General features: G+C 41.5%; 1 protein-coding gene across 1 annotated transcript in view; it reads right to left on the reverse strand.

The window, feature by feature from the left end:
• The window catches only part of SLC7A14 (solute carrier family 7 member 14), a 131,681-nt gene extending 108,814 nt beyond the window's left edge, over positions 1-22,867 (reverse strand). Inside the window, exon 1 of the mRNA XM_003924951.4 lies at positions 22,672-22,867. The gene's annotated coding sequence lies outside the window, so the exon portion shown is untranslated. The remainder of the gene's footprint in view (positions 1-22,671) is intronic.
• Between the last annotated feature and the right edge of the window lie 1,496 nt (positions 22,868-24,363).

Below are 24,363 nucleotides of genomic sequence, written 5' to 3' on the forward strand. Positions count from 1 at the left end.
TGAAGCAGACCTTACATTAGCTATCAGGGTGGAGAGAAACAGCACAGGAGGTCTATTGCTCAAGTAATTCTATCATTTAAAATTTAAGTTTCTGAAAACCTTTTTCATCAGAAAGAAAAATTTCATTTCTCAAGTTTAGAATTCTGTCAGGAGAGTGATAAGTCTGTTAGTTGTAAATCTCCTTGACACCATTAATAAACCAAACTTAAAAGGTAGGGGGAGGAGAGAAAGAAAGAAAAGCCAGAGACCTAGAGAGTAATATTCAAAGCATATAATCAACAAAAGATTAGTATAAATAATATGTATTTTTAAATTCCTACAGATGTATAAGAAAAAAAGCAAACAATATGGCAGGAAATGGGCAATAGTTAGGAACAAGCAACTCACAGTAAAGGAAATTCATATGGTCAAAAAACACATGAAAAGTCCTCATGAGTCATCAGAGAGATACAAATTAAATCCATTTGAAGCTACTTCAAACTTATTATTTAAGCAGCAATTTTGAAGTCTGATAACACTAGGTGCTAGTGAGGATGTGCAGAAAAAATAAGCATTTCCTCTCTATAGATCTCTTCGTAATCTGTATGGAATGGACCAAGGTTTTGGTTCATGGAAAACAACAGTGAGAACAAAATGTGGCCTGGCATTCGCAACTCTTCTCAACAACAGAAGAAAATCCTGAGCCTAGTTGGACAATGTTTTTCATTTCCAATGAAAAATTATCTCCAATTAATCTTTGAGTTATTTTAATTCAGCCTGTGAATTGCATTGTTTCAGTCACGTATATAACCACTTCCACCCCATGTCTGGAACTTATAATAACACAGAGCAGAAAAGACACACCTTCCCCACATTAGTACCCTTTCCAGGGTCTTATAACTCCTTCTTCCCCTCACCCTGAGTGGCAGCAACCTGCCTCCACTTCTTCCTTCTGACTCTTTCCTCGCCTCATTCTCTGGTTCTAAACTGATATGACTACTGCTTCTGATAATGCATTTTGTGGCCTGAAGTCCCTTCACAGTCTAGGCCTCACCCACAGTTATCAGTTCCCTGAGGACAGGACTCATGTTTCAGTCTTTGTTAGGGTTAACATAGAACCTAGCAAGTTTCTTTCAACAAATATTTTTCAGTTGATCCACAAACTCCCCAGTCTAGGTAATTGCTGTGTGTGTATCTTCGTATAAAATACATATGCTGTTTTCCACTTAGACTGTTTTGGTTGGTGGTGCTTTAAGCCTCAGGTCCTATTGGGGTGTCATGGAGACAGTACTGGCTTAGGAGTCAAAAATCCAGGGTTTTAGACTACTCTGTTGTAGAAAAATTATGTGTCTTTAGATGTTATCATTCTGCCTTTGGGAACTTCAGCTTCTTTGTCTACAAAATGAGGCATTATCTGCTCTGCTTACCCTACAGGGTTATGACAAGAATTAAATGAAAAATGCTACATGGAAAAGTGGTAAAAACTTTAAAAAGCTATCCATGGGGTATTGTTGATAATGTGTTGTTTGTAGATCAAGACATGGCTGCACAGTAAACAACCCACAGAGTGAGAGAAAAATCTTCACAAGTTCTATGTCTGGCAAAGGACTAATATCTGTAATCTATAATTAACTTGAACAAGTTAGCAAGAAAAAACCAAACTGTCCCTTCAAAAAGTGAGCTAAGGACGTGAATAGACAATTCTCAAAAATATATATACAAATGGCCAACAGACATATGAAAAAATGCTCAACATCATTAGTGATCAGGGAAATGCAAATAAAACCCCCACAATGTGATTCCACCTCACTCCTGCAAGAATGGTGATAATCAAAAAATGAAAATATAATAGATGTTGGCATGGATGCAGTGAAAAGGAAACACTTCCACACTGCTGGTGGGACTGTACACTAGTACAGCTACTATGGGAAACAGTGTGGAGATTCCTTAAAGAACTAAAAGTAGATCTACCATTTGATCCAGCAATCCCCCTACTGGGTATCTACCCAGAGGAAAAGAAGTCATTATATGTAACACATACTTGCATACACCTGTTTATAGCAGCATAATTTGCCAGTTGCAAAAATGTGGAACCAGCCCAAATGCCCATCAATCAACAAGTGGATAAAGAAACTGTGGTATAGATACACAATGGAATATTACTCAGCCATAAAAAAGAATGAATTCATGGCATTCACAGCAACCTGGATGGGACTGGAGACAATTATTCTTTTTTTTTCATCAAATACATTATTTATTTTCATTTGCTCAAGCATATTTCAACCAAGCTATTTATTAAGAAGTCAGTTACATGCTCAGACAACTAGATAGCCACATGCCAAAAAATGAAATTGGACCTTTACCTCACACATACACCAGAGTTACATGAAAATGAATCAAATACCTAAATATAAGCTGAAACCATAAACCTCTTAGAAGAAAACATAGATGAAAATTTCTGTGACTTTGGATTTGGCAGTGGTTTCTTAGATATAACACATGAAGCACAAGTGACCAAAGACAAAGGCGATAAACTGGACTTCAAAATTAAAAACTTTCAGACTTCAAAAGACACCATAAAGAAAGTGAAAAGGCAACACATAGAATGGGAGGAAGAACTTGGCAAATTGTCTACCTAATAAGAATCTAATATCCAGAATGTATCAAGAACTTTTAAAATTCAACACGGAAGGCCAGGGGTGGGTGGCTCATGCCTGTAATCTCAGCACTCCAAGAGGCTGAGGTGGGAGGGTTGCTTGAGCCCCAAGAGTTCAACACAAACCTGGGGAACAGTGAGACCTTGTGGAGACAATTATTCTAAGTGAAGTAATTCAGGAATGGAAGATGGAACATCGTATGTTCTCACTCATAAGTGGGAGCTAAACTATGGGGATGCAAAGGCATAAAAATGATTCCATGGGCTTTGGGGACTCAGTGGGGAGGGTAGGAAAAGGGTGAGGGATAAAATACTACAAATTGGGTTCAATGTATACTGCTTGGGTGATGGGTGCCCCAAAATCTCACAAATCGCCGCTAAAGAACTTATGTACTCAAATACCACCTGTTCCCCCAAAACCTATGAAAATTAAAAATTAAAAAAATGTAAATTGGGACATGGTAAACCACAGAGGAAGCAACAGGATTTCCCAATGTTCCTGTCATTATTTAGCTGCAGCCTTGTTATAAGAAATATTATTATTATTACTTTTTTTTTTTTTTTTTGAGACAGAGCCTTGCTCTGTCACCGAGGTTGGAACATAGTGGCACGGTATCAGCTCACTATGACCTCTACCTCCTGGGTTTAAGCGATTCTCATGCCTCAGCCTCCTGAGTAGCTGGGATTACAGGTGCATGCCATCACACCTGGCTAATTTCTGCATTTTTAGTAGAGATGGGGTTTTGCCATATTGGCCAGGCTGGTCTCAAAGTCCTGGCCTCAAGTCAGCTGCCATCCTTGACTTCCCAAATGCTGGGATTACAGGTTTGTGCCACTGTGCCTGGCCAAGAAATAATTATTTTTTCACCTGTAAAACTCCCTTTAATGGTTAATGTGCTGACCAAAGGAGCTCTATTGATATTCTAGGTGGCTTAGGTGAAGCTTCTTTTTGGTTAACTTGAAGAACTGCATCAAGTGTCATCGTCTCTTTTATTAACATGCTTCCATTTTTAAAAAAGTCAATACAATATTTGCCACCGTGATGCCTGTCTATGCACACATCTGCTCTCTCACATGTCACCTTCACCTTCCTCTCCCTCTTACCGGTGTGCATCCAGCCCATTTGCAAAGATTTATAATGCTGGGCCTCCTGCTGCAAAAAAGATGCACTCACATCAGTTCAAAAAACACTGGTCTTAAAGGTTGTATATAAAGCAAATTTTTGCAGAGTATCCTATTTTCACATTAAATAATACATGTACCCTCTTTGGTTTTAATGTGCATTTGGTTAGCATTGATTCATAGTACATTAGATTTCGTATTTATCTCTCCCCACCACATTCAGTCTTTGATGAACTGTGAACACACTACTGATAGAAATCCTGGTGATTTCTTTTATTAAATAATGAATCCTTATCAGTAAATAATTCCAGCCTTACTATTATGTTCTAGTGATGGATCTTCATATAAAGAGCTCTGTGTGGGTGTATAATATTTATCTTTTCTCCCCATTTCACTTTTGAGTAACTACCCCTTTAAACCCATGTATGACGAGTATGGAGCACAGATCCTCTCTCCAGAGAGTGTCGTGGAGTGGCTGGGTTCTAAACAGCAGTGAATGTTACCTAAGCCAGCCCTGACCAGTGGGGAACTGCAGTCATAAAAATTATAGGTTCTCACTGGAGAACAGAAAATAATTCTGTCATTTCCAGAGCCTCTGAAGAGGCATTTCCTGTTGTTAGAGATCTGTTGTGCCGAGCTTAGATTGTAGCTGCTGGTCCCTTGCTCGCCGAGGAGGCATGCAGGAACTAGAAAGCACACTCTCCAGTGCTGGAGCTGGAAGAAATAATTGGATCTGACACTCTGATTTCATAGACAAAGAAACTGAAACCCAAACGGTGTGCCCAGGGTCATGCTGCTAGTTAGAGGCAGTGGCACCGTAACAGAGGGGTCTCCCTCCAGTTTACTGATTTTGGTTTTATTTCATGAAGTTTATGTTTGAGCAGTTTATCCTTTTGCAGAGACAAGGTAGCTTTCTACAAAGTCTCTGGTCAGACAAGTCTGTGTTACGGTCTTTGTCCTACTTGTTACAAGTGTATATTCTTTCTAAGCACTGGTTTCTTCATCTAAAAAATGAGGATAATATCCACCTTGTTGGATTGTTGCCCTAATTTGTGTTGACACATATGAAGTGCCTGGAGCATACAAATTAAAACAGAGTGTTGTCAGTACTCTAGGTGATGGGGGTGGACCAACTGCTACCTCTAATTTTGATGTAACTTGTACTTTCTTTAGTACTTGTTTGGCAACTAAGTCTTGCCTGTCTTTCCTACTTTGGGCTTTATGTAGATTCAGGCCCTGTAGGCCTATTTTGAGAAGTGAGTGGGTTTTTGTTTTGTTTTGTTTTGTTTTAGGACTTCTAGAAATTAAATAATCTGGTTCTAGCTACAGAAGCCTTGATTGTTAGAAGGAAATCTCTAGTCTCTGCAGGCTTTGAGGACCAGGATAAATAGATTCTGTGTTCTGCCCTGAAAATTTCAAGGCAACTTCAGTTGTTTCACAAGAAGGAGAACCAAGTTGCATAGGAGGTGAGACATGCAAGCCCTGAGTGGGAATCCCTGGCCTGGCAGGGGTAGGGTAGAGTAGGGTAGCAAGGTAGAGGAGACCCTGCCTGAGCTCTTCTCTAGCTGAGATGAAAAATGCAAGGAGGTGATGGTTCTCAAACACAGTAGTAGCTAAGGGGACTAGGAGAGAAGTGACTAATCAGGGTCTAGTCATTTCCTTGGGAGTGGGGCTGCCATGGTTCTGCTGATCTGCTGGATTTGAGCAGGCCAAAGTTAAATAGAGGCAGTTGCAGATAAAAGGCTGGGGACTGCATGTGTTCATGTGCATGTGTCGATGGTGGTTGTTTTCAAGCTAAGCTAGAACAAGATTTGTGCAAATTGTCTCCCTCTTTGATACTTTTCCTAGGAACAGGGAGTAACAAGTCACCTTGATGGGCCTGTAGGGAGTGAGGAGGAGAGTCGTCTATGACATCTGGAAGCCTGCAGCTTGGTGAAGAAAAGAATGAAAAAGAAAGTGTCGGGGGAGGCTGAGCTTGACTTCCTCTTTGTGCTGGTGTAGGGTTGAGGGTCAGCAGCAGAACGGTGTGGGAAAGAGCTGGCTGGCTGGACCTTGGTTCCTCCTTGGCCTGTGGATAAACAGATGATCTCAGCTTCTTGTCCTATTGAATGGCCCCTTCCTTGCTATCACTAGAAAATGAAAAAACGAGTGGAAGAGGGGGAAAATACTGCATTGGAGAGTAACGGAAAAAACAAGAAATGAAAGGTAGAAAAATAAAGTGAGAAAAGCATGCCCTTAGGATCTTTGGCATTTTATGGAGTGGCTCATACTGGAATTAGATTGAATTGAATATGATCCATGTGATGCATCTTTAAATTAATAATGTGCCACTGATATTATAAATTTTCCAGCCTAAAGGAACCATGGCAATCTTCTGTGATTGCCCTTCTGTCTTATAGAGGAGGAATTTCAGGCTCAGAGCAGCAAAGGGACCTGTGTGAGGTGAGGCTAACACAGTGAGGGAGGGCTGTGCTGAAACCACTGCCCCGCTCCATCCCTCCGGGTCCTTCCTCGGCATTGTTTTGGCTCTAGGCATGCAAAACTCGTCTGGTTTTTCTCTGTCTCTGTACCTCTGCTCATTTCTGCCAACCCTTTTGTCATAAGTGGAGGAGTCCTTCCAGCTGAGAGTAAAAGCGAGGCGACTGGAGTCAGGTATAAAGCCAAGGAGAGGAGAGGTCATCTTTCTCCTTAGTGTTCGAAGTCAGAGCTGAGCTCTTCTCCAGCAAGATGTCAGTGACGTGGTTCCACGTTAGCCAACAAAGAGTAACAATGGGCCCTGATTCTACAGCTATGAAATGTTCTTTCTCTTGCACAATTTTCGGTTTAATCTCCTGACTTGACTCTCTATTTTCAGCTTCTCTCTGTCTCTTGTTTCTCTCCTGCCGCATCCATCCCACTCACTGTGGTCAGAACCTTCCTTCACTGTCCTGGTCACAACCACCTTTGGTGGCTCCCACTGCCAGTGGCTTAAAGTCGAATCTCTTAGTTCAGCAGTCAAGGTCCAGGAGAGATGAGTTTCACTCATCTTACAGCCACTGAGCTTATAATAAAATGCTTCTCTAAAAAACCGCAAGCAGCTGAGCCCAAAACAAATTCTGGTAAGGATCACCTTATACTTCAGTTAAAAAAAAAAGAAAGAAAAACAAAACAAAACAAACCCCCAAAGCTGAGACTTTCACTTTAACATTTAAAGCAAAGTTGAAATAGACCACCGTGAGAGATATGATGCAGTCATGCTACAAGTTACACCTTAAACATTCATTTACAACTAATATAGCCCTTGCATACAAGCTGAGATTAGGCTGGTAAATTTATTTTATTTTCTAATGACTAATTTCCTCTTGATTTTTTGGTTTGTCTTTGGTCTTATGGTAGGAAAGCCTTGATGTTCCTTGTCTAGAGAGGGGGAATTAAAAGCCCAAATAGTAGGCCAGACACGGTGGCTCATGCCAGCAATTTGGGAGGGTGAGGCAGACTATTGTCTGAGCCTAGGAGTTTGAGACCAGCCTAGGAAACATGGCAAAACCCTGTCTCTACAAAAAAAATGCAGAAGTTAGCCAGGTGTGGTGGTGCATGCCTATTGTCCCAGCTACTCGGGAGGCTGAGGTGGGAGGATCAGTTGAGCCCCACTAGGTCAAGGTTGCAGTAACCATAATTGCACCACTATACTGGGCAACAGAGTGAGACCCTGTCCCCCACCCCCCCAAAGAGAGAGAGAGAGAGAGAGAGAGAGAGAGAGAGAGAGAGAGACAGAGACAGAGACAGATAATCCAAATAGTTTCCTGTATATAAATTAGGTCTCTAGGCTTGATGCAGTTGGGATCCATTAGTTAATGACTTCATGATGATATATCTTGTAAGTGATTTCTGAAAACTGTCAACAAATTGAATCATTCAAAATGGAGAAAGAGGCAACTGTTTATTTATATGTACTTCTCACTTCCAAGCCTGGACACAGGGAAAGTCTTTCATTGTGGGGAATGAGATGCATTTTCACTTCATACTGCTCAGCAAATGCCCCTATGTCTTCTATCCTAACTTTTCCAAGGATAAAAAGTATTTAAAAATGAATGTAATTTCTTTTCTCTTTTTCCTGTACTCTTTTTCCAACCCCTCCCCACAACAATAGCCTTAGGAGTACGGGTGATTTTGGTTACATGGATAAATTGTGTAGTGGTGAAGTCTGGGCTTTTAGTGCACTCATCACCCAAATAGTGTGCATTGTACCAACAGCTGATTTTTTTTATTCCTCACCCCTTCTTTTATTGTTGACTTACTTTTCTTTTTCATTCTCTCACTCAACGTTTCCCTAGTATACTCCAGTCCTTCAGCAAGATTAAGCTTTAGAACTCTCTTAAACAGAACAAAATGGCCTTTCAGATTATTTGCCTTCCCTTCAAAACCCCCATTCTGTTTTGTTTAATAAATATCCCTTCTGCCATCAGTTCTTTCATTGCAGTTTCTTAGTCTTCATGTACTATGTTCTTGCTTTGGGGTAATCAAACAATCTGAGCCTTCACTGAAAGAAATGAGTTCCTGGCACATATAGATACATCTTGAGCTTCTAGAATATTAATCTAAGTCTAGAGAGGTAGTGTGTATTGCTGACAGTTTAGGGCAAATCTGTCTTTTGCAAACCACTCATAGGAGCCTTGAGGATCTAGACCTTTGTTTTTGTAAGCAGTAAGTTATATTGCGTTGGTCATAGGGCCTGTAATTTTGTTTCCTTGACAGTTACATGAGACAAATTCAAATAACTTCACTGATGAAAAAAACTAAACCAAAACAACAAATCTTGAAGATGATCTTCCACATACCCAAGGCACCTGGGACTTCATATTGTTTTTATTTTAGCAACAATACTCAAGACAATGGTTCCTATCTTTATTAACTCTTCCTACTCTGTTTTTCTCCCATGACAGCTTCAGTTTTTAGTATATATGTTGAATAAATTAATGAGTAACTAAATGAATCAAAAGCTATTCTTTCTTTCTTAGATGTAGTGACTGAGTCCTAGAAAAAGTAAGATTGTCCGAAGTCCCACACCAAGTCTTTGAACTCCTGGGCCTAATTCTCAGCTAAGGCAATGAAGACAGACCTGCAAAGTCAGTCTCCTTATCCATGTACTTGTGTAAGATCCATTAGGACTGGTCAGCTTCTGAGAGAATTTTTAAATTGCAGATGCATCGTATAGATGATAAGGATCATGGTGTCAGATGATTAAGGTCTTTGAATCTTGACTCTAACCCTCAATGGCTGTGAGAACTTGGGCCAGTCATTCGAATTTTATAATCCTCATCTGTAAAATGAGAATAATAATATTTCCTTTATATGATTAAATGAGTAAATATGAGTGATTACTATCATTATTGTAAGTATTATGATATAGCTATCTAATTATTCTTGAGTTTAAGAAAAGTACTCAGTAAGTTGTTATATTGGAATCATGTGTAAAGAGATATAGTACTCAAATGACAAGTTTTCTCTAGATTCTTAATGTGCTGTGATGGGATCAGAGTATTTATTTATAACTGTAGGCTGAAATAGACTTGGGGGTAGAAAGGAAGAACAGAGGCTATTTACTAAGACAGTATTGAAACAGGGAATTCTTTTTCTGTTTTGATAGTTAGATTCTCTACTGGCATATTTCAGTTGTCTATATTAGGAATTTATTTCTGGCATGCTAGTCTCTACTCATTCAGATATTTCTTCCTCTGCATTGTGATGCTGGAATAGAAAGTGTGTCAAATGTCTTTGTGACTAGGACAGAATCTAAAATGAATCCCAAGCTGTCTGTATAGTTTGTTCCTACTTGGAATCAGGATAATCAGTCAGCTCAAGGGAAAAATAAAAATAGTCAAAATGGTTGTTTGGCCTCTTTTAGAGGTAGCAATGTTGCGTGATTTTTTAAAAAAAACCTCTTGGAAGTCTATTTCTTCAGTGTTTTGTAGATGAGTCATAGTCACCCCATGACTGTTTTCTGTAGTGAGAATGACTACCAGATACAGTTTCAAATGTCAGGGTCCACTATGGAGATTACTGACAAGGAGATACCAAACTCAGGTACACTGAGAGCAAGGCCAGATCATAGTGCCCTCTGAAATGAAATAAACAGAATTAGCACAAAATACAAGAGATATGTCCCTTATGGAAATAACCCAGCCACTCAGATGGTTTATTTATTATTGGTGGGTAATCAGTGGCATCTACCAGAACTCTCTAAAGAAGACCAATGCAAGATAGTCGCTAATATAAGATTCAAGGGCCATGCCATCTGAGACGATAATTCTCACCATCTGCATAGTTCATCCACAATTAAAAATTTTTCTTAGAAGCAGACTAATCATAATGGATCTTATACAAGTACATGGATAATAAGAATGTCTTTGCAAGTCTATCTTCATTGCTTTAGCAGAGAATTAGGCCCAGGAGTTCAAAGATTTGGTTAGGGGCTTTGGACAAGATGTCCCTGATATAAGTAAGATAGGCTATGAGTTGAGTATTATAACATGTCTAGAGTAACACCCTAAGAGAAGATGGGAGCTGCACAGAGACTAGATGAAGTCTCCAATATTTTTTGTTTGCTTTTGAGATAGAGTTTCACTTTTGTTGCCCAAGCTGGAGTGCAATGGCACAATCCTGGCTCATGGCAATCTCCGCCTCCCAGGTTCAAGTGATTCTCCTGCCTCAGCCTCCTGAGTAGCTGGGATTACAGGCATGCGTCACCAGGCCTGGCTAATTTTTCTGTATTTTTTAGTAGAGATGGGGGTGTTTCCATGTTGGTCAGGCTGGTTTCGAACTCCTGACCTCAGGTGGTCCGCCCACTTTGGTGTCTCAAAGTGCTGGAATTATAGGCATGAGCCACCATGCCCGGCCCAGTCTCCATCTTTTACCAAAATAATTTGCCAGTTTCTTCACTGCTAGGGAAACAGAGGGAACAAGATCCTCTGTTTGAAGGCCATGACTCTTCTAGTAACCTGAAAATTGTTCTTGGGTGGAATTTGGAAGCATTCTTTTGTCTCTGTTGCAGCCTGAATGGCACATTTCATCAGACTGTCTGTCCAACCCCATTAATCCTGATATTGTGCCCACAGATTATCTTGGACCACTCATTTGGTTTTCATACTATCCCACTATTAGGAAGAATATAGCCTGGGCTACACTTAAAAGCATCTTCTATTACATGTGGCTATATTGGCATATAGCTAACAAACCAGTTTCTTGGGACCTGGGGAGCGTGGCTAGATTTTTCAGAGCTGGATCACTCTTGATAGAACTGATAAAATCAAGTTTCTGTACTTAATTAGCCCGATCAGCTTGTGAGACAATCATGACCCTATAAAGCCCTACCTAAGAATCTAGTTCTATTGTTTCTCTCTCCTCTTACTTGCTTCTCTTTTCAATATAATCTTTACTGAAATACCATCTGGTTTTGTCTTTAATATGATTCCTGAGAAGTGACATAAATGGAAAATTTTAGTTCCATTGATTTAAGAAATCTTTTATTAATGTGATCTTTGTCTACACTAATGAAATGCGTCATGGTGATCAATCCAGGCAAATACCCTGCCCCTGAAGCAAACATGGTTTGGGAGTTGTCTTTTTTCACTTTCTTGGCCACTCCCAATCTTGCTTAAATCCATCTAATTGCCCGATTGCCTGGTCTCTGGGATTATGAATCTAATATCCTGACACTTACAGTAAGTTTTGGGTGAGCTTTGCCTCATTCTCAAATGATGGAAGTCACGGACCCTGCCCTCTTTCTTCCTGAGCACAATTCCTGTTACTGAGTAACTTCCTGTTAATTCCTGTAGTAACACCCCTCTCCCTCAGGTGACAACTACTTGAGTGGTGGCATAGATGACAAATATCCCCTAGACCAGAAACTATGTCAAACTCCTTCCTAATCAGCTTCTTAATATAATAGATGGACCAATACAGTATGAAGGATAACAAATTGTGGGCATTCTAAACAAGGTTCTGGAATGAAGCTCAGAGCACATGCAATCAGTCATTTCTATCCATCCTGTGGGGTTGTGTGAGGAGTAAGGGAGACTGAGAGTGGGAAAATGCCATGTTATTTATCCTGGGAAAATAGCAGTGTAGTGTGAAGGCAAAGCACTGGACTGGGAATCAGGGAATCTAGTCACAGAACTACTTTTAACTGAGTAAACTTGGGCAAGTGGCTACATCTCTCTGGGTCTCAGTTTCCATTCTCATAAACTGAATGGATTAGTGTAGATGATTTCTATTAAATGCTTATTGAATGAAGAGTGGAGGAAGAGTGGCCAGAAAGAAAGGGAGGTAAGAAATAATTGGTCTCAGAAACCTAAATATATAGAGACTAGCTTAACTTGGCTATAAGGTGAAATGTAAGACCGTAAGCCTGGATAAATTATTAGGAGCATGTAGATGAGGGAAAAATTCAACCCTGTTACAAAGAGGGCTGAAACTCTGGAGTCTGAAATCCTATCTCTAATGTGCTCTGTGTGCAGGCAGCTTCATCTTTCTGAATCCTCCTTCATCTAGAAAATAGAGTGACTGTGATAATTTATATGCAAGTATGAACAGCATATTATTTACAGAACCACCAGAGATTAAGATGCCTTCTGTTTAGGCTGTGACTACATAATCTCTGGCAGTTTGAAACGAGGAGGCAGGGGAGGATGTGTGTGGCAGGCAAAGGATGTCATGCTCACGTGTTGGTGTACTGTCTGTCTGTGTTTCTGAAGAGACTGCTCTCGTGTAGAAGCAGCTCAGGGTCTTATCTATCACCTGCTTGTAATGAAGGAACAGTGGTATAGCTTCATAATGAGCAATGGAAAACCTGAGCTTCATGAATATTTAATAGTCACTTTGTGTGTTACATTGGGTTATGCTCACATGACGGCTAAAATTCCCAAAGGCAGCACAGAGCAGGGCAAAATGCTATGAACTGAGAGGAGGGACCAGGCTCTAGCTCTTATACTGCCACAGGTTTGCTAGCTGACTTTGGGCAGGTCACTCAACATCTCTGGGTTTTAACTACTTCAACTGTAAAACACCACAGGGAAAAGAGAACACTAGGGTGATTTCTGAGATTTCCCCTAGTTGTAAGATGGGACTCCATGAGCCCTGAATTCAAATGATGTTCCTAAGATACTCATACAAGCCCTGTTCAAAGGCTAAGCCCTTGACTGAATAAATACATCCACCTGTCTGTATTCAAGTTTCCCAATCCCTCCAGTATGACCTCCCACCAGCCAGGTAAGCACATCAGTCTGCACATAGGTCATTTCTGTTCACACCTCCATCATTTGCTTATGCTGGTCCCCTTTCTAAAATAGCTTTATCTCTCATTTATCCACCTCAAAAAATATTATATACCATTCAAGATACTGTCCAACTATAATTTCCTCTGTGGAGGTGAATAGTTCCCTGGTCTCTCCTTGGAGGGAGCATGTGGTGCTGCATACATAGTGGGGTTTACATCTGTGTGACTTTCAGATTACTGGTGACTTGAGGCAGGGATTATGTCTCATATCCAGTGCCTAGCTACCCATGCTTGTCATAAAACAAGTGCTTATCACAATGTTTCTTCAATAAATGCCAAAGATGGTGGTTTTAGAATCATGATTTACTGATTTCGTGTCCCTAAATATGCCAACCTTTAGGCTAGGCTCCACATTATAAGCATACTAACCTACTTGGAATCTTTGCCCCTGCAGAGGTTGGAGGGGGCTTCTTGTAGAAGCTTCTGAGGGCCAAATTTAAAACCACTGATCTCTGACCCCATTGTTTTAATTATTGGTAAACTTACTGGAAATCTAGTTATGCTTCTGTAGTTCAGAACTATTACAAGCCTCACGTGAGCATGGCTGGATTTCATCTGAGGGAGGAAATGAAAAGTAAACTTTCTGTCTGAATTAATTGGATAATTAGGGACCAGAAATGGCACATTACTTTGAACAGTGTGTTTTCATGGGGGTGAAGTGCTATTGGCATTTTGGGCAGGATATTTTTTATTTGGCAGCATTGTTCTGTCTAGTGCAGAATATTTTACATTCCAGATCCCAGTCCACCAAAAGCCAGTTGTAACATCCCTCTCCCTCAGTGTCTGTGACGATACAAAATACCTCTTAGTGACGTGGCATTGCCCCAGGTTGAGAACCATTAATTTAGAAGAAACCAGGAGGCCTCTCCTATTGTAAGTGCCATTTTCTAGATTTACAAATTTAGACCCAAGCTCTTCTTAACTTTAAAGTTAGGCCGGGCGCGGTGGCTCAAGCCTGTAATCCCAGCACTTTGGGAGGCCGAGGTGGGTGGATCACGAGGTCGAGAGATCGAGACCATCCTGGTCAACATGGTGAAACCCCGTCTCTACTAAAAATACAAAAAAATTAGCTAGGCATGGTGGCACGTGCCTGTAATCCCAGCTACTCGGGAGGCTGAGGCAGGACAATTGCCTGAACCCAGGAGGCGGAGGTTGCGGTGAGCCGAGATCGCGCCATTGCACTCCAGCCTGGGTAACAAGAGCGAAACTCCATCTCAAAAAAAACAAAACAAAACAAAAAACAAACAAACAAAAAAAACTTTAAAGTTGTTGGTTTAGTTGTCAACCCTGGTTCAGGATTGCGTATCAACAACTTGAGAGTAATTTCTGGCTGGGAAGGACCAAAAAGATGGAAAATCTATCTCTTTCCTTTGGACAAACTTTATGGTTAACAAGGAGCTTTAACGAATGCCATTTCATTGGCCCTATTTGTAATGTGAGGGGCAATATCTATTACCCCTGTTTTAAAGGCAAGGAAGTTCAGTCTTAAAGCAGTGAATGGTGCTGTCCCAAGTCTCACAGGTAGCACATTACAAAGCTGAGTCTGGAAACCAGATCTTCTGACTCCTAGGCCATTCCACTCCACACAGAGTATCTGGAAAACCACAGAGGAAGTAGAGTTATGCATTCTGTAATTGGCTTTGGTGCTGATGGGATATGTAGCTAGTTTAATAAGCCAGAAACTAGAGCTAAAGAATAAAGAATAAACATATATATTTGGCTACTGTCAGAGCATTCTCAGCTAGCTAGATATGCCATATTAAGAGCTAAAAGCTCATTTGCATATTTAGTACATTGAAATCCACAGTGAAATAAATGGGTACTGTGGTGTACTGTATTTATGATTTGTTAACATAGGATAAATGAGAAGGAAATAAATTTCACAATATGATTTTGAGTTTTAGTCTTAACCTTGACCCAAGCCTACCTCCGGGAAATGGCACTCTGGGAGCTCTCCCTTGCCGCTGCTGCGTAAAAGCTGTCTAGATTGTTACATTGAGTCAGAAACCTAGAGGCAGAAACTAGAAACACTACTGAGCAGTGAAGATGTGGTGGGCTGACTTTTGTAGCATTAGAAGGTGCAGGATTGATCGATCCTGCACTAGCATCATCTATTTCTGGAAGTGTGGCTGGCTACACATTCTGAGAAGAGGCAGCAGAGAGGTCCTCACCACATGCAGCAGCCTGTGGAGCACCAACATTCAATGCTGAACCATGTAAACGATTGGTCAATGACATCAATTGCAAAAACACAAGAGCCATCTTACAGAAAGACAACATTGATTCCCATACACAGACCTGAGGTTCTATTCACTGTCTTGATTGCTCCTCTAGTAAAAAATGGAGGTAAAATAGAAATTCTCCAGAGAACTGGCTGGTATGTTAAATGGCTATAAATGGCACTTATCAGTTATCTATATTTCAGATTTGTGGTTTTTATAGAGGCAGTGTAGCATGGTGGCACAAACTTGTTATCTGTGTGAATTTGGGCAGGTAGTTTTAACTACTTGAGTATCTGGGTTTCTAATATGTAAAATGGCGATAATATTACCAACCTTATAAGGTCATAGTAATTGTAAATAAGTATTAGCTATCATTATCATTATTGTTACCAGGTAAAGTACCAGCATGAAATTCAGAGCTTCTGATAAGTAATAATGTAAAAATATGAATCTTGATTTATGCTTAATTTTTTGGGCTTAAGGAGGCAAATAATGGATTATTCAAGCTCTTGGCCATATTTCATCGAACTATGGAATGTTATAGCTTGCAGGATGTTGTATACTATTTAATCCAAATATCTTCTTTTAGGATTGAGGATTAGATTAAAGAGTTAAATCCTTGCCCAAATTATTGCAACAAAGGCGCTGAAGTTTTGAATCTTTTTCTCTAGCTCATAGTTCCACCCCTGAAATTTCTACCTGCTGACCATCCTTGACCAGTAGTTCTTTCACCTGGAGGTACAAAGGAAAATAATCTGAACTCCAAACACATCCTCTTTCCTACTCTCTTTTATATTTGATAAAAGTTTGGTGAAAGAGGTTAAACTCATCGACTAAACAAGTTTTCATGACTAACAAAATGATACATGAAGTTAAAAAAATGCGGAGTCCATTCTATAATTGGCTGAGAGAGAGGAGACTCAAGTCGTATTCCTCTGACATTAACTCAGGTGACTGTTCCCAGTGTCAATTTCTCTCTAAAGTGAGAGAGTTCAGTTATGTGATTGTTATAAAATATTTGCATAAAATATGTTGTATAATCTATAAGAAACAATTAAGCCTTTCCATTCTGAAGACATTTTTGTCATCAGAATGTTTAAACACCTGGGTGCAATTGTTTTTCAGCTACTGATTTTTAAAAAAAAAAACATGGAAAAAATTCTAAAAAGAAGAGACAGTGAGAACCAGCTTGATTATTTGTTGTTCATTGGGTTGGACTATTTTGCCTTTGGCAAAGAAGAATCAGTTAATTCTAGGCATTTGCTTATTGACATGCTAGAATAGAATGAGCTGTTTTTCTTTCATTTTTGTCAGTAATCACCAGTTAAAACTCTTAAAGGGAAGTCTTATTATTCCCGGAAAATGACAATATTCTGTAAACCATCAGACTGTGATGTTGCTAGTTCTCCTCTAATTAATATATGTGCTTTCATTCTAAGCTAAGCTGCTTCTGAATTTAGGAAAAACAGAAATTGCCTGCCACTATCATGAAGGCCAACTCAATATTTTCTCAAGGAAATGATAAGTATCTCTTTAAGGTAAAAATGGAAGAGAACACACAACTCCATTTAAGCTTTGAGTTTCTGGAGTTGCCTCATCACAGTGAAACGCAAGATCCTTGGGCTGATGTATCCTTTGTTTTCTGGGTGAAGAAGCAAGACACAATTCTCGGGAGTAGTCTGTCTTGGCCATCACTATTTATGCCCTCAAAAGGGCTAGAAGTGTGGCTACTAGGGTAAGATTTGAAATCCTGTGTTTGCCTCCTGTTTTATTTGCTAAAGGAACATGCCCTAGGGAATACTGAATTCTTGGTAGAGAGGGTTGGCTAGATGAGTGTATGGCATGAATCAACCTAGAACAATGTTCTGAATTCAACAAATACTTCTTAAGCATTCATGTGTTCCAAACATTCTTGATCACGACGTTTTTGTGTCAATATAGGACATTCTTCAACTATGTTATTGATTAAATGGATGATTGTATGCTAAAAGGATGAGTTTTAAAGCTACATTGTAAGTTCTCTTTATCTCTTGGGGTATACAATGAGAGAAATTCTTTAAGCTACAGACAGAGAAACACTCTTTTCACCTCCAAGGTAATGGCATTTTCCCCTTTCCGAAATCCAGGTCCTTCCAAGAAGTGAACAGGTCCAGTGATGTGAATAAATCATGATGCCCAGCAAAATATGTTTATTATTAAAGCTAGCATCATCTACTAGAGGCCAGAGTTAACAACTTCACTTATTTTTCTTTCAGTAATGTAGTTCCCCATGTACAAAGGCTTGAGGACAGCATGCTTGACCAGAAACAGAGGCTAAGTGTATGTCTCGACTATTTATCTGGCAGAGCATCTTACAAAGTACCATCTATACTTTTGTTAACTTGTAACAAAAGTAAACTAGATTTCTGGAACTGGAAATAGAATCTAACGCCCTTGGTCATACTCAGCTTGACTCTCAGGGTGCTTTGTTAAGGAATGAATGAATAAATAAAGTGATTTCATAGAGTTTTCAAGATGATAACAACCTAATAAATACAATGAAGAATCATCTGATGGAATAGCTTCATTTCCAGGCTTATTTTCTACAATGTCTGAGCACTGTGTTAATCTTTGTGTTATAAGAGAAAAATATTCAAGTATCACAACGATGAGCCATTATAGAAGGTATGGCTGCATCTGAAAAGCACTTTTACTTGAGTCATAAATAGCATACATGGATCAAAGTGCAGGAATAGATAATAGATGCCAGGTTTGGGAGTAAATGTTAGCTAGATGCATAAGCGTCTCCTAATGACCTCAAGAGATTTTAACTTAGAGAATGAATAAAGACTTATTATTTAAGGTTAGAATCCCTAATGCAAACTCAATAATTCAGTCAAGTTAATGACCTTCACTTTTAATTTGACTTAATCGATGCATAAAACAGAATTATTCTTGTTCTGACAGATTTATGAGAATGGATAGAAGCTCATTTCAATTTGTAATTAGTAAGAATATATTTTTTAAATTATCCCTCTCACTCACTCATACTGAGGAATATCTATAATGCTTGCTTTCTTGTTATTTCTAAACTCCTATTACCAGTTAATAGAACCTAGCCAACCAGAAATTTTAATAGCCAATCTTTTTCTTCACCATTCCACTTTTCAGTGAAATAAATGACAACAAAGGCAAAAATACAGTCATATCAGGATTAAAATCATTCAGAAATGTATTCAGCCTAAACTACCCTATTTGTACATTGACTATACCATATCTGTATAAAATAATAAACCACTGCAGATTCAGTCATTCTCCTTATAAAGTACTTTCATATACCTGCACTTTAAGTTTCACCGTAGTCCTTTGAGACAGTTATGGCGATTCTTATCAACATTTTACAGATGATGAAATGGAGCTCTAGAGGGTCTCATAATGTGACCACGTAGTAGGTGGTGCCTACGCTACTGACTCCAAGTCTTATATTATTTCCATGTTTGTCATACTATGATTACTAAGAAAAGATAAACATACACTTTCAGATTATATCTAAGTTGAAATTCAGGAAATCAGTAAACCTCATTCATGGAATATTTTACTTTATAGTAACATAGAATTCACATAAGGCAAATTCCAGAGGCTACCAGCTCCCTAGTAGCCTAATTGTCCTAGGTATCTTTGGGCTGCTGGTGATATATTAGGCATAAGTGACTTTTTCTGCCTTTCTTTGCAGAGGCTTCAAAGAAGAGTAGGTCCTTACTTCTTCCCAGTTCTTAGTGCTTGGTTGCTGTGAGGGTGTTTTTAGTACTGTCTACAGCAGCATTACAACAGAATTTTCTTAAATGATAAAAATTTTCTGATATCTGCTCTGTCCAATATGGTAGTCATTAGCCATATAGAGTTACTGAGCACTTGAAATATGGCTAGTGTGACTGAGGGACTAACTTTTTAATTTTTAAGAGATTAATTAAAATTTAAATATAAATATCTACATGTGGCTAGGAACTACCATGTTGGACAGAATAGTTCCAGACAGTTTAAGGTTCTGGTTCACAGGGCCCAGAGCACATCAGCAATAACATTCTTGACAGATCACCTAGTGAAGGTACAATAGAAGTTATGTATTTAATTACAAATTATACCTTAATTGGCTCTAGAAAAGGTTTGAAGCACAATGTTGGCATTATCAATAAGAAGGCATATGGGAATTTTTAAATAAGGGATAACAAATGGGAAGAATATGTTTGGTAAATATTAAGAGATGAGAGAGCGAAACAGTGCCATTTGAATTGAATTTGAATTTCTAAATGCTATGTTTTGGAGCAGGATGGAACTATCAATTAAATATCAAAATCTAATTAATGAAGATGAGACTTTACTATGAGCTGGAATGTGAAGAAAGAGGAAATGGACAGAACATGAGGTTCTGCTGTATGTTAAGGTGAACTAGAACTTTAGGACCATCCTTAATGGAGCTACCTACTTGACAGAATTGTAATAATTGAGTAAAATGATTGATGAAATAATTTAGCTTAGTGCCTCGCATATTGTAAGCATTTCATAGATATTAGCACTTACAATGATCTTTATCTATAAAAATCTTATGAAGACATAAGATTATTAGGGCCTTTTCCAAGTCACTGTGAGAACATGGCAGCTGCTTAGGGTAACCAATTTTGGGATTTTTTTTTTTTTGGAATAGGGCATAGAAGAGGAAATATAGACAACATAGGGCAAGTAAAGAAATGCCACACCACCATACCCATTTGTGAATTGCTGCTACAGAGAAAACTGTTACTGAGAAAGGTTTGTCATGTCTCCCAGGTATGTTAGGTTAGACAACACTGGGATAGTAGGACCAGAGGGGAAAGAGCTGAATGATGAAGGAGCTGGAAGAAAGGTAAGAGGAATGCTTGTATGTTAAGTGTTAGTATTTTTGGTATGTTCTTTAATATAGTTGACTGATGCTGATGTTCTGTCAAAGGTAATCAAAGATGGCGGTATGGAAGAGTATTTCAGACACCATGAAATAGTGGGAAAGGCCCCAGCCCTGGAATCAAGTTAACTGAGTTCTGATTTTTCCAACATGTGACTTAGACTAGTGGTTTTCTTTCTTGTAAAGCAATGGTGCTAAATGATACTCAAAGCTATTCTAGTCCTAAAATTCAATAGTATAATTCTAAATATGAAAGTGCCTATGAACTCTAGTTCTCTAGACTTCCTGAAACCCTGCTACTCTTTTAGAAAAGCCTGCTGATTTAGTTCTCTAACTTGTTTCCATAGTTTTGGAGCTGAAGTTGTGTGAACAGTGGTATCTCAAGCAGCATGCAAAAGCAGTTGGGAGGGTGGGAGTGCGTGACAATGAGTGGGTGAATGCACTAAAGAGAAAAGGGTTGGAAGAGAGGAGAGTGTGTGAAAGAGAAGAGCAGGCCTCTCTCCTTTGTCATTCTCCTGCTAGAATCCCCGAGAACAGCTATTCAGAGCCAAATACCAAAATGAAGGCATGAAAATGGCTTGGACTTTGAGTTAAACAGATCTGATTTTGAATCCAATCCCTAGAATCAAGTTTCAGTTTCCTTCTCTGTGTGTTACTAATGGTTAGCAGCTATTGTGAAGTTTAAATGAAATATTATTACCCAGCAGATAGAGGTGTTCAGTACAAACTAGGCCTCTCCAAATTTGCTCAGTCCTTTCCCTCATCTTACCCATAAAACACTAGCTAAAGAAACAAACACACAGGGCTACTTAGCGATCTTTATGAGCATGTAAATAACATGAGGTGGGGTAAGAAGGGTTCTAAGAAGAGGAAAAAGCTATAACCATGAAGCCCCTTCCTTTGTGTAGCCTAGCAATTCTCTGATTCTTGAAGGCCACAGAAATGTTTATTATCAAAAGAGCATCCTTGGCTGCGTTTCAACACTCTACCGACAGGAAGACTCACTGCTCAGGTATAGGAAGCAGAACGAGGAAGCTCCCGAAGTTAGCAAAGCTGGATCCTGAAGTGACACCCGCTTCCTCTTCTTCCACCCAGAAAAGCCGGCAACCTTTTCCCAAGCGGAAACCCGGGGAGGCAGAAAGCCGGGAAAGGCAAAGCCCCTTTACTTGTTTTTCTAGGTCGCTTGCTTAGAACCCTTTACGTGGTTCTAACGCAGTTTCTCCTAGCAGGGAATGCGGGCCCCGGCAGTATTAGCAGCCAGCCTCCGAGAACTTTCAGCACCGCGGACAGCGCCATACCCTGTTCTCAGTCCCAGGCAGAGAGCTACCTTGCCCCCGGCGCTGTCCTATACCCTGTACCTATGGGGAGGCAGGTTGTCATCCTGCGGCCCTTGAGCAACTCGGGCCAGTGACATCCCCCGACACTCAGGCGAGGATCCCTTCGCCAGAGCCAATTCCTGTGAGTCTCTCCGCTTAAAACCTCAAGGAAGGGAGCCTCACACAGGTGGGGGGATGAGGAGTGCCAGGAACAGGAGCGAGCCCTGCTGCTCTAGCCTGTCGGCATCTCTTCTCAGCCTTTGCTTTGCTCACTCTTCAATCACAATATAAAATAATCATTTGGGGAGGGGGCGGAGTGATACAGGAGAGAGAAGGAGGGCGGGGGCTGCATCCCGTGTTACCACGATGCCCTAGCCTGGCCCTCTAGGATTCGAGGGGAGCCGGTGTGCATTGGGTTGGGGGAAGAGAGGAGACCGAGCGGTGAAGCAGTGCAGGAGAGCTCCCCTTGCTGGGGCTGCCAGCTCTGGGCAGGGAGCTTCCCTTTCCTGGACACCGCTCCCATTACGTCCTCCTCGCCGCCCCCGGGCGAGTCACCGCTCTCCGGGGACAGACACCCCTCGGGGCGCCACCGGCCTGGTCTGGGCGCCGGGCTCGGCGGGAGTCCCTTTGAGGAGTTTGCTCCCAGGTAAAAGGGCAGACGTTGCTCCCGACCTCCCCACGGACTGCAGTCGGAAAAGCGTCTCGGCTTCATGGGCTCAGTCCGAGGCGGAGAACGGAGCTGCCCGTGCAGGGTGCGCGCCAAGGCGGGGTACAGGACGGGCCCGGCGCCTGCCGAGACCCAGGCTGCCCGGACGCAGCTTGCAGCTACCCCTCTGCCTCCCGCGCTGGCCCTCGCCCCGCCCGGCAGCTCCCGCGAGGCAGAGCCTGGTGCCCCCAGACTGCAGGCGGTCCGGGCCTCATTACGGGCCAGAGCCGGAAAGAGCCTGACCCAGCTCCTCCGTTCTTCCAGGGAACCCCTTCCCGGAGGGCGCCCTCGGCCTCCGCGCCATATTCATGGTCCCCCGCTCCCGGGGACTCCGGCTCCCTGAGTTATCCCGGAGAAGCGACCATCCCAGTTGCAGGGGTCCTGCTGGGACGCGGGGGTCGCGGAGAGAGACAAACTGCGGCGAAGGGGGCCGTTCACTCACCGGGGTGGGGGCTGGAGGTGACCGGCTGGCTGCCGAGGCTGGTGGCTGGCCGTCCGCACTTACAGCGCGGGGCTGTCTCTCCAGCTGGGATGGGAGGTGGTGGTGGCGGCAGAGGAAGGCAGGAGGCAGCCGCTGCTGCTGAACAGCTCCTCAATTATTCAGATGGCGCCCCTACCCCCCCCCGAACCCCTCCCCGCGCCTGCTCGTCCTCCCTCCAGCTTGCCTGTCTCCGCCTCTTTGGAGTCACGTGGGCTGCCCAACCCCTTATACTGAGCCCAAGTCTGGCACCAGACCACCTCCCACATGCCCCCCTCCACCCTCCCCTGTGTCTGCCGCTCAGAGCTCCTCGCTGGCTTGAGCCTCCAGGTGCGACCTCCAGTGCCTCATCTCAGGCTGCGGGGAGGCTGAGGGGCAGGGAATAGAGGCAGTTCTCTGCTCTGGGAAAGCAGGGACCAGCAGGACTCCTCACTGTCTGTTTGTTGGGAAGGCATCTGCAGCAGCTCCGCCCCTGCTAGACTGGGCTGTCCAGACCTCCTTCCTGCCCTCTGGAAGCTTCCCTCATCCTCTGCGGAGACTTTGTTGCTCTTAAACTTCCACATCCCTCAGCCTTACTGAAAAGAAAAAGGGAGAGGTTGATTTCTCCTCTCCTCCTAAAGAAGACAAGACCCAGCTCCTTCTCCAAAGCTCAAGTAGGCTAAGCTTATCTTTGGGTTCACAACATCTTATGGGTGCAAAGGTCATGAACTAGAGATGTGAAGATCCACTAGAATTCCAGTCAGTATGACCTTGGAGTATTTAACTTTCTAGTTTTTCTTCTCTCGTCTGTGAAATAACCAGCTTGCAGCATTGTCATGAGAATGAGAAATCATCATGTTCTTAGAATTGCCTAGCCTAGTGTTGGACACATATTTGGGGGCTCAGTAAAAGAGAATTCTTCTTCCCCCACCTCTGTTAAAATACATTTCATAAAACAAGAAGGATGTGATGTGTGCAAAAACAGTGAGGGCATCTTTTTAAACCTGGAAGGAGGCATCTATGTGGTCAGGCTAGAGACAAGATGAGAGATAAGGAGACAAGACACTAAATGGAGACGAGAGAGATAAGGCTTATATTTTATATTGGCTCCTTTAAGATGAGTGTCCCAGAGCCAAGTTATGTCCCAAAAGGATTGGGGCTGGATGGGACCAACCCAGGCATGCTTGGCCACATCACGGAATGAATTATTTAACAAGCATTGAGTAGATTGATTTGGATGAAAGTTATCTACATAAATTCTTGCACTTTGGCCCAATCCCTCAAAACATATGAGAGGTAACAAAATGTAAGTCCCCTACCCTTGTAAATAAATTCACTGGGCTTGTGTCTGCAGAGAATACTGGCTGACTGACACCTTCTCTAGGGTGGAGCAGTTCAAATCTAGCTCTAGGTTGTGGGTCTGCCCTGGGCTCTTCCCAGAAAGTTGATTGATCATTGCCGGGACAGTCTTGGTTAAGTCCACCTACTTCAAGCACATTATTGCCTTTGATGAGCATGTAGGCCTGATAATGTCCCCATATTTTAAGCTTCTGAGTAGTTCTGCAGGATATGTTAGACCTTCTGGGATCACCAAGAAGCTGTGAGACATTGTAGAAAAAGTGTAAAGTTAAAACATCAGAAATCTTAGTGCAGGCGCGGCCAGCTACTTATCATACG

This window comes from Saimiri boliviensis, chromosome 9, assembly GCF_048565385.1.
Source record: "Saimiri boliviensis isolate mSaiBol1 chromosome 9, mSaiBol1.pri, whole genome shotgun sequence".
NCBI lineage: Eukaryota > Metazoa > Chordata > Mammalia > Primates > Cebidae > Saimiri > Saimiri boliviensis.